We start from the raw sequence: 17,042 nt of genomic DNA, 5'->3' as shown, positions 1-17,042 counted from the left end.
CGCGAGGATCTGCCTGGTCGTAAGCATTTTGAACGGCCGTCTCATGAGAGCCCTGTTCAAATGTCTCAGATCTAATATGGGTCTGAGCCCACTGTCCTTCTTGGGCACGAGGAAATAACGGCTGTAAAAGCCCGCCTCGGTCAGAGAAGGAGGAACTCTCTCTATTGCCTTTTTTCGTAGCAGCTTCGCTATTTCTGCATGAAGCAGATGGGCTGCTTCTGCGTTCACTTTCGTTTCGGTCCGGGCTTGAAAGCGCAGAGGCCGACGACTGAACTGTAGCGAATAGCCCTGTATTACCGTGTCCAGCACCCATGTCGACACACCCGGAATAGCTTTCCATGCATTTGCACTCATAGCTAGGGGTCGAATGGCCTCTGAGTCCTGCCCGCTGCATAGCGCGGGACCTGCAGTGGCGGGCGCGCGGTGCGCGCTGAGACAGTGCTGCGAGACGGGGACTCGCTGATAGCAGTGACCGGCCGGATTGCGCTGAGAGAGCGCGCGTGAGTGTTTATAGCAGAGTGTGAACGCGGGGGAGCGGGCACAGAACTCTTTATTAAAACACGGTCGGTGGCAGTGGCGATATCTGAACCCTGAATGTGTGAGACAGAGCGAACAGCGTGTGGTTGTGAGCACTCGTGAGCGGGCACATTTCCTACACTTAACACTCGAGCGGCAAGTGCGCACTTTGTGTGAGTGTGCTCTGTGGGGTGCACAGGGAGAATTGTGCTTGTGTGTAGAAATGAACGCTGGGTCGTGGGCATATTTACTACACTCAAACACCGTCGGCGTGAGCCGAATAACCAGAATTAACACTCTTTTCCAGATTTTCTGGGCCGCTGTACGAACAGCGTTTGTGTGCAGGCGAGCGAGTTGTATAACTGACTCATTGGCTGCAATACACACACTTTCTGCGTGTGAGAAGCTGGCCGCGAGCTCGGATCAGCGAACAGCATAAAAAATGTTGCTGCCAGAGCCGGGATCGAACACGGGTCTCTGGTGTGAAAGCCTGTTATTCTGCCACTGAGCCACAGGGGAAGAGTGCATAGGCTATCGGTTCGCTCGAGCATAAGAGAGTGCGGGTCGTGTTTTTCGTCGGCGATAGCGTGCAGACGTGCGTGTATTATAACAGGCTCGTTGCTGCAACATTAACATTTTCAGCCGCCTAAACTCAGAGGGGGCTGAGAAACGTATGGGAATTGGAGAATGGCCCGGCCTCAGCGGGGCTACAAACATCTCCCTCCTCCTTCCGCCGGTGAGTGAGGCACGCGGGGTGCTGAGCATTACTCGTGACCGTCCGCTCTGACATCCCTGAGAACGGCGCAGTTTGCGCGGGAAGCGGGGCGAGTAGCCGGAACGTCGTCATGTTTTGCAGGCGAGCGTGTAAGGTAACAGGCTCGTTTACTGCAATATTAATATTTCCAGCCGCCTGAACTTAGAGGGGACTGAGAAATATGTGAGAAAGGCGGAAGCCAAGCCTCGGTGGGACTCGAACGCTCTCTTTCCTCCTATCACCGGCGAGTGACGGACGCGGGGACAGTAGCTTTCTTGTAACGTAAAGAAAACTAACCCCGCGACTGTCAGCTTCTGCAATCCCTTGTGAGCGGCGCAGTCCGCGCGGCTCGAACAGAGGGAGAGAGTGCGGGGAGAGCGAGTAGCCAGAGAGCGTTATCATGTTTGCAGGCGTGCTTGTACTGTGACAGGCTCGTTTACTGCAATATTAAGATTTCCAGCCGCCTGAACTTAGAGGGGACTGAGAAATATGTGAGAAAGGCGGTAGCCAAGCCTCGGTGAGACCCGAACACTCTCTTTTCTCCTATCACCGACGAGTGACGGACGCGGGGACAGTAGCTTTCTTGTAACGTAAAGAAAACTAACCCCGCGACTGTCAGCTTCTGCAATCCCTTGTGAGCGGCGCAGTCTGCGCGGCTCGAACAGAGGGAGAGAGTGCGGGGAGAGCGAGTAGCCAGAGAGCATTATCCTGTTTGCAGGCGTGCGTGTACTGTGACAGGCTCGTTTACTGCAGTATAGATATTCCCAGTAGCCTGAACTAGGAGGGGACTGAGAAATGTGTTAGAGATGGAGGTTAGACCGGCCTTGGCGGGTCTAGAACACTCTTTTCTCCTTTCGCCGGGAGACGACGGCGGGCGGGGGGGAGGGGGGGTAGCTTTCTTGTAACGTAAAGAAAGCTAGCCCCGTGACCGTACGCATCTGCGATCCCTTGTGAGCGGCACGTTTTGCGCGGCTCGAACAGAGGGAGAGAGCGAGCCCCGTAATCATCCGCATCTCTAACACACCTTGCGAGAGGCGCAGTTGCGCGGCTCGACAGAGGGAGAGAGAGAGCGGGGAGTGGTGTGAGGCATTTGAAACAACGCCTCGAGGAAATTTCTCTTTTAGAGAGTGTGTGTCGCAGCGGCGAACACACACATAATGTAAATAGACATAGTGAGAAAGGATATATCGCCGGATAGCTGAGCTGGCACGGCAGGCTGAAGGCGGCGAAGATTCGTCCGGCTTCCTCAGGCTGTCCTAGGCTGGCTCGTTGCTGGTTTCGACGGCGACGGCTTCTCTCAGAGAGCAGCGATGCGAAGAGCTTCGCTGAAGAGACAGAAATCAGAGAATTAAGCCTCCGAGCCCTGTTTTTATACGCTCTGACGCCGCCCCTTCTGGCGGGCTGTGACGCGCGAGGGCGCGCGCGCGCCCTGATTGGGCGTGACGTCACGCGGGGCTCACTGGTAGGCTTAAGCAGTTGCCGCGCGGCAGCCAATGAGCACGCAGTATTGCCCGCTCTAGCTCTGCTGTGCCGCCTGCTGCACTGCGTTGACAAATTATGAAAAATTAAGGATAATTTTTTGGCTTCAGTATCTCGAGAAAAGATGACTTTTCCCGTAGCGTAAGTTCCTTACGCAATACGAGAGAGCCTCTCGTAAGAGAACTACCTTTCATACGCTGTGTTTTCACCGACATGAGTCGTTGACCATCCTTAATGCTGTCGTAGTGTGAGGAACTGTTTGGAGTATTGCAGCGGCTATTTCTTAAAAACATTGCTTCAGGCATATTTATCAGATTTTTTACTTTATACTTGCTAGGGAATTAATTGAAATTTAATCTTTGTACACATGAGAAAAGTAAATTTTATAAAAGAAAATGTTCCAATTAATGACACTGTGTCAGAAAACAACAAATATGAGGAAATGCTATTTACTTTTTTATTCTAAAATATAAATTGAAACTGAATAAAATATCTTTGAAACTGAAAAAGAATAAATCGCAGGCAAATTGTTTGACTTTGTTTTTTATACACTGCATGTTTTGCTAACTATTTCTCATATTTCTTTCACTGATCTGAACTTACAAATGCGCTTCTGGAGTTTTCGTTCGCCATTCTGACACATTTCTCACGTGGGGGCGGGGCTAGTAGCAGTGTGTTCTCATTGGCTACTGAGTTTTTGATTGACAGCTTCTTGACCTGGAAGTGAAGACGTCAGTGGTGTTTATGTGTGGATGTGAGCGTCTGTAATCGCAGCTTTCTATTTCATTTTAGTGATATTAAGTTAGGTTTGTTTTTTAATTTGATCTGTATTTACCTGCTGCTACTACTTTGTCGCCAGAAGCTTTTAGGAGCACAAGAGATCCATTCAGTCTATTCAGGTATAATTGTACATTAAAGTACTGTATATACTTAAAATATTGTATAGTGTCCAATGTTTTCGGAGAATATGTGTTTATTCCTGATGATTCTTTTGCAGGTTAGGCTCTGATTAGGTTGAGCTGTTACAATTTAAAGAGAATACTAGCAAACGTGTGATATATTCAGCCGTCAAGAAAGTTTCACTTCAGGTAATCAAGGTTGGCAACCATGGCCATCACACTACTCATTGTTAGCATGATATACATTTACATTTACACCATCAAAATTAATGATCATTTAAAGGGATAGTTCACTTTGAAATTAAATTTTGGTATGTTTTAGCTTACCTCAAGGGCATCCAAGATGTAGGTGTCTTTGTTTCCACAGTAGTTTCAATTTTGATATTTTTAGGTCAAACCGTTCTTGTCTGTCAGTCATATAATGCAGGTCTATGGTCACCACCTCAAAGAGCATATTAAACAATTCCCCATCATAAGTACACATTGATGGCCTAAGACACAAAACGAGCAGTTTGTGTGAGAAAACAAACAGTATTTATATCGTTTTTACCTCTTGTACACAGCCACGTCCAAGTGATCTGAGGGCGCGCGCGCATCCTGCTGTGTGACGTGTGCGCGTTATCCGGGATGTTTAAACCGACGTAAAAGAAAACTATTACGTATGCTCGCGCGAACTCATCCGGGAGTGGTGAGTTTTCACGCATTCCCAATTTATTCCGCAAATTAGTACCATTTCTATTAGCCGTCTTACCTACAATCTCTGTTCTGTGTAAACAATGAGTGACCTACACGCGCGAGGGATCACTTCCGCCGCTTTCCAGCGCTTGCGCAGACTAAGCCAGAACGCGCGCGCGCGCACCCCAGTGTGCTCTGTGAAAGTTTTAAAGCAGTCTTTTAGTGCCGCTTTCAGAGCGCTCACGTCCGTAACCGAGAACTGACACGTTGTTTTTTCCCTCATAAATGCGAACATGAAAAATAAAATAAAATGAATATTATAATGTTTTTTTTGTTGGGTCAGACAGTGATTACCAAATTTCTCTCTCATATTGCTCCCCATAACCACTGAAAACGGTCAAAAAAATCGAACCAAAAGTCAAATTAATATGGACGGTTAAAAGTTAAAAGTGGTGGGTACAAAATGACTCATGACGAAATCTGGTGGGTACGCGTACCCACCGTCCCCACCGAAATCGACACCTATGCTAGTACAATATCTTTGCTTCTGACAAGTTTCTGTAATAAATCCGTAAATCAATCACAAAACGTGTTGGCGAATAACATTTTAAATTGTCAATTTAAAAAAAGCAGAAACGTGTATAAAACCCGCTTCAATTACAGTTAACAATATCTGAACTGTGCTCTTTTGCATACTTCTAATTTTCTCATGCACTTTGTCTTGTATTCCTGCAATAGATGAATTGATCTGGCCATATATGTGACCAGACTAACGTAATTTCTCTGTCATTTCTCTGTCTTTTTATCTCTTTAAACGGGCTATATGCAACTTTTTCCCCAAAATAAACGTAACAATAGCCTTTTTATTTGACCATGTATGACTCAAACATCTCCTGATGAGCATGACACCTTGTCAGCTCACAGTGGGTGCACCTATAAGCCTGTATCCAATTTTCCTATTTTCTGTCGGGTCGGATTTTTCGTGCGCTGTCTGCGGATGTGACGTCAAGCACGTTCATGTTAAACGTTTCAGATCACTCTGCCACTACCTCTAGTCAGCAAACAAACTTAGTTTCTCAAACAATATATGTATTTGACTGTTCTTACCTCTGTAAACATAATGTTGACTTCTTTGCAGCGGATGACTTGTGAAGCGTGCACGTACGAGAGCGAGCATAAAGGAAGAGCAGTTCCGTTTTTTGGCCACAGGTGTCAATCGCGAGTTTAAATTTCAGAAAATCGCATATAGCCTCTTTAAAATATTGCTACTTTTAGAAAAAAAATGACATAATTATGAATCAAATTATTATGAACAATCAATAAAACTGTGTCAAAATTCGACAACACAAAGAATTATCAAAAGGCGATATAACGCACATCTCAGGTTAAATTAATTATATAAAAAAACAGGGAACATTTTGTAAAAGCAAAACTGAACAATATGCGTAATTAAAATAATTGTATTATGTTTTACCAAATATTTGATACCACTTCCCCATAATGATGTAATTAATTTTTAAAACAACATCTGTCAAACTGTCAATCAGATACCTCTTATCTGGTCATAACTGTTGATCACCCTTTATATGGATTTTGTGAATATGAATATTTAAAAGATTTACAAACTGTCGGCAAGACCTCAAGCCAACCCCGGACATTCTAAAACTAACGTGGAAATCTTGATGCTGAATGCATTAAGACAGCATCTGATTGCCATTACAAAATGTAATAGCAATCAGATGCGCCCAAAATATAAATGCAACGCGTTGTGCTGCAACATTCCCATATGGAAAAGAAACAGAAAAAACTTGTAAGAATTTCCTATTGCCTACAATAGTAAATGTTTATGTTTTATATGCATTATATGTCTTATGAGAGTTATATGTCTCATATTATGATTTACTCATGAAAGTGGCCACTTTCGCATTTTTCTCATACAACGTAATTATATGAATTAAGTATGAATCAAACAAACAATATATATGCTGTTTATAAGGATAGTACATGGCAAAGTATGTTTTTCGTATATGTTCCATATCATTTTTGCATTTTTAATTACTATGTAAAACATGTCTTAGTTATAAAGACATATAAAATGTATATATTAATATTTACAATTACATACATCTTTCTTGTGCGTAAAGTATATCTAATTTAAACGTAAACTATGCTTTCTTTATATGTTTTTTATAAGTTTGTTATATGTCAGCCAAGTAACATGTCCATGTATGTATAAAAGCATATACTTTTTATATATGAATATATACCATTCTATATAGGTTTTTTGTATGTAATGTCTATTAATATTTTCATGTAAACTATGCTGTCTTTGTTTTTTAAATAAAATTCTTACGTCAGCCAATGAACATAGCAGCATTAAAAACATACTTTTTATGTATGAAATTATATAATTTCATATGAGTTTCTACAGTCAAAAACATTTGATGAAGCAGAGTTAAAACTGGCAAGGGTTTGGTCAACACCCAGATCAACTACTTTCTACCACACAATGAGATAAATGCAGTCCGAATACATCTGTAATATTAAAAACAAAGCTGCTAGGATATCTTTTCAATAGTCTTTATTAACAGTTAAACTCTTCTGTGATTACAGTACTGACAGCAGTAAACCCTAATCCTAAGAACAATGTTTTCAAATATTAGATTTAAATGAACTTGTGACTACATAGGAATATCTTTCACAATTTGATATTTTCACACACTACAAGCCTGCATACAAACCTGAGGAGCACATGCTTATCCTATTCATATTCTAACATGGGAACAGTGTCACCAACAACTAAACATTGTCAATACAAACAGGTGTATTCACATTCAAGGAACGAGGCATGGGGCTTAAGTGCAATCAATCGCTCTGAGCATAATGCTAATACTGCCCATACTGTTTACTTAGATATTTTGAGTATACTCGATTTTGAAATTGCAAAGTACACAAACAAAAACATTTTAGAATGTAAACTTAAAATGCCTTAATGGCTTACATATATGCCAGTTTTGTTCTTCTGCACACTGGATACCTCAGAATAAACAGGCACTATAAGCAGTAAATACTTTCAGTAGACAGTAGTCAGAACCTGTTTTGCCCCAGGGCCAATGACTATGTGACACACCTGTGTGAAACTCAGAGCAAACAAAACAGTTTAATGTGGAGCTGTGTACACACCAGCATTTTTACTTTTTGACCGGAGTTCTGTAATCTTGGCATTGATCGTACTTCCAATGCTGGAAAGCTGGGTCCCTGGCCACTTCTCAAGAGTTGCACCTAAACATGAAAAAAAAAAACAATGCAAAAATTATTACAGTAGGCTGGAATCAGGAAACACACAAAAGCAGAGACTATTGGTCAAACACCCATTAAAAAGAAGAAAACATACTGTAAATGGCATCCAATTTATTTTTGTCTAATGGTTGACGAGCCTCTCCTCCGCCTCGTTTGTTCCCCCGAAGATTGCTCACCAGCGGTATTTCCACTGGAAAGACTGCGGTGAGCAGATGCCTCACAAAGACTGTTGCCGAATTGGCATTGATGGCATAGGCCCACGCCAGTTTCTCAACCATGACTCCGGTCCCAGGATGGATCTCAACCTGGACACAAGGTGAGCATTAAAGTTTAAAATACCAGTATGTCTGACTTCTTCAGCCCAACAGACTTTAGACATATAAGCACATTAGATCTGCCATACTCATTACTTTACACTGTCATTACTTGCTTAATGAAATGTATGGGGTTGATTGTTTTTATGTGGTTTGTGGGACGCTTTGGCAATATTGTTGTTACATTCATGCCAATAAAGCAAATTTGAATTGAATTGAATTGAATTGAATTGAATTGAATTGAATTGAATTAAAAGCAAGTCTGGCAAGCAGTAGATCTATTTTATATGCTGTATTTATTTATTCTTTAAAAAACAATTACCTTAGAAGACTGGGAGGCAGTCAGGGATGGAGACACAGATGTGGAACTGGACAGCGTAGATCTGAGGAGGGACAGCGAAGTGGTACATGGAGAACTGGACCTGGACTGCGGAGACCCTGAAAGGGCCGGTAATGCTTTGGTAGGCTCCACCCTGGATCTCTTAGGAGGTGCAGCCGAATCTATTATATTCCTCAAGCTCAGTAGGAGTCCTGGCACATCTAGACACAGTACATCAAAAACAAATAATTTATTATTATCACTCCTTTAGGACAATACAGCCAATTCAGCCTACAGTCATTTAGAGAAAGGTTTATTACTTGTCTGATGGTTCAATATTTGATATGAATCAATGATACCTTGAAGAACAATCTCCTTCAACTTCGCGTTCTCTTCTTTCAGGTCCTTGATCTCCTGCTTTAATTCAACCACAGTCTGAGTCGGACTGTTGTAATTATCTGAAGAAGGCTGTGATTGACCGTATAGCTTAAGAAACTCTTCTGCAGGGTCTGTCCTCCTGGGAGCCTTTGACTTCTGGGTGTCAAGAGATAGGAAAAAAACAAAACCAAAATAAAAAGACAGCTGTTGAGCAGCCATTATGTACAAGAGAATCAATATCAAGAATCAAAAATCCTTACAGATTTAGCTAGATAGTAATGCCTATTACACAATAGTGCCAACTCCTTACACATTCTATGTACATTGTACCACTGGGAAATATGGTCATTGCATAGGAGCTAAAAGTAAATTAACGTCACCTTTGCTTGCTGAGACTGAGTTTCAATATCAGTTGAGCAATCTGAATCGTCCCCATATTTTTGGGGGCCCTCTTTGTCAGCTCTGTTGGTTCTTCTTCCTTCAGCAGTGAGTTCAGTTTACGGATTGTCTCAAAACGAGTAGCTAGAAAACAAAAGCAAATAGACCAGAGTTATACTCAAACAGCTGATTACACCAGATCACCCTCTTGTAACACTAAGACTGAAAATATACTTGAAGTTAGTGATGTGTGCTCCAAAATAAGTGCAAGCACTGCATGCATGCTCTGTATGCATTGCTCATATACTTGTATACTTGCATACCCTATGTATACTCTACGCAAATATTCAGGGGGTTATGCATAATACATGACACCTGACATAAACAACTATTCAAAAAGCTTTATTCAACCTCGTTTCAACTGTCAAAGTGTTATTATCTCATCTCATTTTTAACATAGTTACATTTTTAGTTCATTTTTGACATAGTTGTCAGATGACATACTGATTGTGGCACTTACAGCGTCAAAACCACATAGTACTTGTGTTTGTGTGAATTAGAGTAAGTTAGTAACTCTTAACTTACCACTAACAAAAATGACAGTGCCTCTGTAGTGAGGCCAGCCTCCTCGTTGTTTCCTCCCATGGCGCCATTCAATTACGGCTGAGTAGGTGGCAAAGGGATTCCCATCCTGGTCCATCTTGGAATCATCATACCCCCTTATGGCATCAGTTTTTATGTCACTGAGATTCCCAAAATCCTCCCCTTCACTCCACCGCACCACTGCAAACTTCCTATCCATGTGTTCTAAAAAAAACGGCGTACAGTAGCTACTTTGCAGTGCTCAAAGAGATTTGCGATTGATCGCGCAGAAACCAGCAGAGGAAAAGTCAGGCTTGGACGGAGCTCCGGTGGCTGAGACGAGTCAGGACAATGGATTGGAGGAGAGTGAGAGCGTTGTGAGTAACTTAACCCTCTGGGGTCTAAGGTGTTTTTGGGGTCCTTGAGATGTTCTGACATGCCCTGACATTTGTGCTTTTTTCAGTTTCTTATAAACATATTAATGGCAAAGGTGTAATTACACTCTATTTAGCACAAACAGGGCTACCATAATATGTGAGCAACATGTATTTACATGTTTGTATTTTTGAGAGAATAATGTTTATGCATGGTTTATGCATGGCAACTAAAAACTAAAGTTTCTGAAATAAGGCCACAAAACACATACTAAATATGTGTCCACAAGACTTTTGACTAATGGATGTTGTTGCCTAGAGTTTTTTCTTCAAAATGATCTGAAAATCATCCTACCTAATCATTCACATAAAACAATACATTGATTTAAATTTTGCAAGACACTTTCTGTTTGGAAAGGCAATATGCGAGTGGGCGTCAACGATCCAACACCATCATGCATATTGAGTAGTTCACACCTGAGGAGACAATGGGGCCCGCATACTTAATGAGCCAATTATTCAGGTGTGTCACTGAGTCATAAGAAAGAATGCAAGAGCAATATGATATATATATATATATATATTCTACCAAATTGGTTCACAGTTGGAAGCATCTAATTTTTTTATTTTTTTTCACAAATTGTGCTTGCAAATTGTATAATATCCAAGGAAAACATGTCTAGTAATTTTGCAGTTAATTCTCATACTGTATTTTCAGTTTTGGAATATGTATCGTCTCCCCAAATTTGTCAATAATAAAACACAATAAAAATTATTTAAAGATTATTATTTTATATTTACCTTTTAATAGTTTGTTTACATCTACATTGTACATATATTTTTTTTATTAAAAAGGTTACAATTACAACAACAATTCAAGTGTAATCTTTCTTTGTAAAAACTAAAGTATACATTTTATCATACATATTTCAAAGTTAAGGATTCATTACTTTGAATATAGCCTAGGCTACATTGGAACAAACACTAACATATTTTTTGATGACTTTATTTTTGACAAAACTTGCTATATTTAACATATGAGCAAAAATTGGCAAACAAAAGCTTATTTGAGGTGGCAGATATTTTACAGTAAAAATGTATAATCTATCCAAAACTAGTCAACAAAATGTTGTCTGTCATATGTCTGTAACATAGGTCTTTCGTTTATATAAGAAATATAAATGTTAATTTGCAGTTTAATATGTTGCTTATACAAATACATTTTTTTTAACATATTTCAGTCGATTTTTACTCATCTCAGTATAGCAATATAGTTTTCTAAAAGCGAATCATTCATTCACACACAGAAACGCAATTCAAATTTAAACCGTCTTTTTGCGAGTTGTGATAAACAGCGCGCATCTCTGCCGTTCATTCATTCGCACACAGAAACGCGATTCACTTGAGAATGAAAAAAAATTACTACAGTATTCCATCCGTTGCTCCTCGAAATACCAGCACTTCTGAGGAACATTTTTCATTATTATTATTACGATAGTATTATTCCTCACAGCGCCGTGAGACGGTGTAAACAAGTACAATGATCTGAATAAACTTGATGTGTTTTCTCGAGCTGATATGGGGGCGTTCACAGTTTGCATGGATTGCCTCAGTCATTTCGTTTGAATAGCGCGCGCTCTCCGTGGGCGGGGTCAGATTAAAACATAATGAGCTGAGATGAGAACGACTGACATCTCTCTCTTTTCATACAGATTACATAAACAGAGAATATTTGTTTTTTTTATAAAAAATACTTCATTTAAAAGAAGAGAATTCAAGCTTCATGTCTGTGTGTCTGTATGCCTGTTTGACTGAGTATTCAAGTTAAGGTTCATTTTCGGACATGTTTCAGAATTGACTTCACTGACAGAGAGAAAGCAGAACTCACATCATGTTTATTTTTCTTTATTTGGCAAAAAGCACAACACTTTGTTTTTATTCTGAGTATACACAAAAATAATACACACTTAACAGGATCGATTGATGTATGAAACTTGTTTGTAAAATCAAAGTCAGCAGAGTATTTCGGGTCTCAATTCAACTGATAAGGGAAAAAGCGAGCAGATCACGCCGGCGTGATTGCCGACCTCAGAGGGTTAAACAGTTTAGAAGCAGATCTTCTAGAAGTGGTAAATGCCTCACTTCTCTCTGGGAGTTTTCCAAACTCCCTGGAAACTGCAGTTGTCAAGCCCCTCCTGAAAAAGAGCAATCTGGATAAGAACATATTAAGCAACTATAGGCTGATTTCAAATCTTTCTTTCATAGGCAAGATCATTGTCTTCAATCAGCTGAACAAATTGTTACGCTCGAATGGATATTTCGACAATTTTCAATCTGGTTTCCGTCCGCACCACAGCACAGAGACAGCGCTCATAAAGATAATAAACGATATTCGTTTAAATACTGATACAGGCAAATTATCAGTGCTGGTACTACTCGACCTCAGTGCTGCATTTGACACTGTCGATCATAACATACTTCTTGACAGGCTGGAAAACTGGGTGGGGCTTTCTGGGATAGTCCTAAAATGGTTCAGGTCATACTTAGATGGGAGAGGTTATTATGTGAGTATAGGAGACCATAAGTCTGAGTGGACATCCATGACATGCGGAGTCCCTCAAGGCTCAATTCTTGTGCCACTCCTGTTAAACCTGTATATGCTCCCAATGAGCCAAATAATGAGAAAGAACTAAATTGCTTACCACAGCTATGCAGACGACACACAGATCTACCACAGCTATGCAGACGACACACAGATTTACTTAGCCCTATCGCCTAACGACTACAGCCCCATTGACTCCCTGTGCCAATGCATTGACAAAGTCAACAGTTGGATGTGTCAAAACTTTCTTCAGTTAAACAAAGACAAAATTGAAGTCATTGCATTTGGAAACAAAGATGAAGTTCTCAAGGTGAACGCATACCTTCACTCTAGGGGTCAAACAACTAAACATCAAGTCAGGAATCTTGGTGTGACACTAGAGTCAGACCTTAGTTTCAGTAGTCATGTCAAATTAATAACTAAATCAGCATACTATCATCTGAAAAATATTGCAAGAATTAGATGCTTTGTTTCCAGACAAGACTTAGAGAAACTTGTGCATGCTTTCATCACCAGCAGGGTGGATTATTGTAATGGACTCCTCACTGGCCTTCCCAAAAACACCATAAGACAGTGTCAGCTCATACAGAACGCTGCCGCCAGGATTCTGAGCAGAACCAGAAAATATGAACACATCACACCAGTCCTCAGGTCTTTACACTGGCTCCCAGTTAAATTTAGGATTGATTTTAAAGTATTATTACTGGTATATAAATCATTCAATGGCCTAGGACCTCAATACATTGCAGATATGCTCACTGAATATAAACCGAACAGATCACTCAGATCACTAGGATCATATCAGCTAGAAATACCAAGGGTTCGCTCTAAGCATGGTGAGTCATCTTTAGCTATTATGCTGGAACCAGCTTCCAGAGGAGATCAGACGTGCTCCTACAGTAGTAACTTTCAAATCCAGACTCAAAACACTTCTGTTTAGCTATGCATTCTTTAGCTATGCTGTTTGTACTGTACTGTATTTCATTTTATTTTTCTAAACTGTTTTAATTATTCTTATTTCTTTTTATTATTTTAATTTCTTCTATGTAAAGCACTTTGAATTGCCATTGTGTATGAAATGTGCTATATAAATAAACTTGCCTTGCCTTGCCTAATTGCTCTCGCTCAACCGGGAGCTCTCTCGCTATGCGACCATCTTGACGATGTTCCGACCGGAAGTCCCTAGTTGTTATTTTTATGAAAAAATTTAAATAGGAATACTTACTGAAATGTTTCTTTTTTCAAGAAGGGCATTTGATACAGTTTCAAATGTGAAGTGAGAACTTTGATAAAAGAAATGAGGGATTGAAACAGCGTGAATAGCCAGTCGTTAGTAATTATAATGCAGACAAAAGAATCAGAATCAGAAATACTTTATTGATCCCAGAGGGGAAATTCTTTGTCACGATTGCCCACCTGTCAAAACATAAGAAAAAGAAATAGTAATAAAAGTAGATAAATAAAGAATATTTAATATAAAAGTAAATATAAAATATAAAGAAAAAAATATAAAGAAAAATATAAGGAATGTGGGTATGTTCAATATTTACATTATTAGAAATTTGTTATGGTGAACATTTACATTATTTAGAATTAAAATTATAATAGTAAACCAAAAAGGACTAGAGGAATAAATAGCAGCAAAGAATATTGCACATTAATTATTAAAACGATAATATTGCACAGAAACTAAATGTCCGTGTATCAGGCATTTAGAGGGAGGAGTTATAAAGCTTGATGGCCACAGGCAGAAATGACTTCCTGTGACGCTATTTGGTGCATTTCGGAAGAATAAGTCTTGCACTGAAAGTGCTCCTGTGTTTGAGCAGCACATTGTAGCGTTTATTGGTAACAATCGTAATTAGGTCATATATGAAATATTAGCTCGAGCAGTAAGGAAATTTGGGGAAATATTAAAATCATAACTCATAGTCATAATTCATAAATTTCACATATGCTATTACATTACCTGCTAACTATCAAAAATATTTCGTTCTATAACTGGTCTCTCATCAGTCATTCGACCAGCGAATGCTTTGATTATACCAGTTAAGAAGGAATATTTATATTATCAAACCTCAGACAAATTCTCTCCTGGCCGTGGATGCAAATTGCTGGGTTTATGAATTAAAATAAAGAGCTAGTAGCCAGATCTTATCGCAATTTCATTGACAATTACATTGGTGGGATTGTAACACAGAGTCAGTCAAAGTATAAAAGATTTATTTAATCAAAAATGACACACAAAGGATTATGCATATAGGAAGTAATATAGGCTAATCTACGTACGTAAAATTACACAAGACCCACGAACGTTTAGACAAACAAACATAAAACATGACTTGATCAAAATGAAACTAGGAAGAAAGTGAGGGAGAAAGTATGGTAATTTACAAACAGAACCTTTTAAGAGACAACTGTGAAAGCAGCTTCGAGAGAGATCATTTTATACGTTACTTGCGATTCTGTTCCTTTGTCTGTGTGAAGCTGGGCTTCGGGACCACGTGCGTATCTTGGCTGGACCGTGTCTCATCGATTTGTAGGCTTGCGTTTCGCGTGAAGTTCTTAAAAGCTTACTTGAAAGTAACATTACCGAGTAAAGAATTCTTTTCCCTGTACGGGAAAGGCGAGAAAACTTAGTTACAGGACGAAGCTGGATTTTTACATCCGCGGTTCGTTTGGATGAAGGCCCTGTGCCTTCTCCCGCTCCGCTGCTGGTGCAGGGAGGGGTGAGAGTTCAGAGTTCGGAGTCACGAGGGTGAGAGTGTATGAGAGCAGAGAGAGAGCGTCTGCTTGTGTTGTGGTTTTTAAAGCAGCGCGGGGTAACGCCCTGTTTGATGACGGGACCCAATGAAATCTTTCGGTTCTGAGGCGGGAGCGTTTCATTGTTTGTGAAGGATCGTACACAAAAAAAATGCATTAAAACTTTAATACCACATTATGTCTAGGAATAAACATTTGTGCGGAATATAGTTTCTATCTCTGTATAAAGAAGCTCATTACGATCCGTAGGATACCAAACCCGATATTAATATCAGTTAATGAGACAGATACATCTCAAATGTATCAACACACGTGTCCATTACATCTGCCGAAGGGCATAAATATCTCAATTTATCCCATCACATCCCATAGACAAGAAAACTACATAAAAACATTTTGATAATGGTTCATGCGTGTGTGTAACTTGTGTTTTAGGAGTTTCAGAGTGGTTTGGTGTGTGTGTGATTCAGAGCAGGTTTTCTGTTGAGATCGGAATGTCAGTAATGTCTTTGAAGCTCACTGTGGAGAGGGGGAAGTGAGTCATAAAAAGGGTTTCAGATACAGACTTTGCCAAGTCTGTGGGAATTAGAAAGTGTCTTCACTTTTAATTAGTATATAAATTAAAAGTCCATTTTTACCCATCGAGCCATAGTCGCTACAACATCATGGAGTGGGTGGGCGACATTGTCCAAGATGACATGTAGTTTGGACAACATCCTCCTCTCTGACACCACCGACAGAGAGTCGAGCTCAACCCCCACCACGTTGCTAGCCTTACGGATCAGTTTGATGAGTCTGTTAGTGTCTGTTACCCTCAGCCCGCTGCCCCAGCATGCAACAGCAAACAGGATAGAACTGGCCACCACAGACTCATAAAATATCCTCAGCATCGTCCTGCAAATGTTGAAGGACCTCAGCCTCCTCAGAAAATAGAGACGGCTTTGGCCCTTCCTTTAGAGGGCTTGAGTGTTGGCCCAGTCCAGTTTATTGTCCATGTGCACTCCCAGGTATTTGTAATCCTCCACAATGTCCACAGGGACCCCCAGGATGGAAACAGGGGTCACTGGTGTCTTTGCTCTCCTTAGATCCACAACCAGCTCCTTAGTCTCCTTAGTCACGTTGAGCTGCAGATGGTTCTGCATGTGACAAAGTGTGATAAAGTCCCTCACCACAGCTCTGTACTCAGTCTCTTCACCCTTGCTGATACATCCAACCACAACAGAGTCATCAGAAAACTTCTGAAGATGGCAGGACTCTGTATGGTAGTTGAAGTCTGTGGTGTAGATAGTGAAGAGGAAGGGAGCGCGGGGCCCCGGTGTTGCTGACTATGCTGTCCGATACACATACTGTGGTCTGCCAGTCAGGTAGTCAACAATCCAGGACACGAGGGGGGCGTCAACCTGCATCGCTGTCAGCTTCTCACCCAGCAAGACCGGCCGGATGGTGTTGAAAGCACTGGAGAAGTCAAAAAACGTGCTCGCCGGCTTGTCCAGGTGGGGGTAGATGTGGTTGAGCAAGAAGATGATAGCATCCTTAACGCCCATTCGGGGCTGGTAGGCGAACTGGAGTGGATCCAGGATAGGTCTGACCATGGGCCGCAGCTGATCCAGTACCAGTCTCTCCAAGGTCTTCATAACATGGGAGGTCAGTGCCACGGGTCTTTAGTCCTAAGAGTCACTGGGACGTGGCGTCTTTGGCACAGGAACGAG

This window comes from Squalius cephalus (genome assembly GCF_949319135.1).
Source record: "Squalius cephalus genome assembly, chromosome: 14".
Taxonomy (NCBI): Eukaryota; Metazoa; Chordata; class Actinopteri; order Cypriniformes; family Leuciscidae; genus Squalius; species Squalius cephalus.
This window is presented reverse-complemented; position numbering follows the sequence as displayed.